Source organism: Macadamia integrifolia, chromosome 1 (assembly GCF_013358625.1).
Source record: "Macadamia integrifolia cultivar HAES 741 chromosome 1, SCU_Mint_v3, whole genome shotgun sequence".
Taxonomy (NCBI): Eukaryota; Viridiplantae; Streptophyta; class Magnoliopsida; order Proteales; family Proteaceae; genus Macadamia; species Macadamia integrifolia.
In genome coordinates, this window is record NC_056557.1 from 2,866,538 (window position 1) to 2,867,449 (window position 912).

Below are 912 nucleotides of genomic sequence, written 5' to 3' on the forward strand. Positions count from 1 at the left end.
GGTGATTAAATGGTTATCAATTGATTGTGAATTACCCCCTTTTTTTTTTCTTTTTTGTGTGTGAACAAAAAATATATTAATACAAAACAAAACAGATACAACAGGCAAAGCTTAAACCTACTATGTAAGAATAAAAGCCCTACCCATCAAGAGGCAACCCAAACAAAGGGGGAATTTTTCAATGGTTTTTAATGGCTTATATGCAAGAATAATCACTTTTCTTTTTCCATTTTAGATCCTCTAGACCTCCTAGCCTCTGCCAACATGTGGCGATTTTTCAGGCTGGGTCAGACTCGAGCATGGCCTAATATACGTAGGGAAAAAGATAACCAGGATATGTAGCACAGTGTAACAATGTAGAACAATTGAGAGAACATGTGCAATTTGAAACTCTTGAGATGATGGTTATAAGTTGAATGCATTGATTAAAGAAAATTGGTTGCTAGACTTGTTTTTAGAAACCTAAGAAATCAAAATTTAAAAGAGAAATCAAATATTTCTCTAAAATTGATTTTGGATCTCACTTCATCCTGTAGGCCAGTTGATAGACCAAAAAAAAAAAAAAAAAAAAGAAGGATAGACTATACCTCAATGCAAAAGCCATTTGATAGATTCACAATGCTCCAATTCCTCACCTGTTCTCTACTTAAAGGATTGCCCCTTTTTCTTTTCTTTTCTTTTTCATTTTTCTGGGGTATTACAACCCTAGGTTGATGAAGTGGTAGAGGAAAACTTCATTTATGGTTGGATCTCGCAAAAATATTTTGTCAAAAATTGGGGGTGGGGGATAGGGAGTGTGCCTCGGCTAATGAAAAAGCACTAGTGTCAAATGAGGAATCATTTTGTATTGCATGGGGGTGTGGCGGTCCCCCCTCCCCCTCCCCCTCCCCCTTTAGATGTGTTTGAAATAAT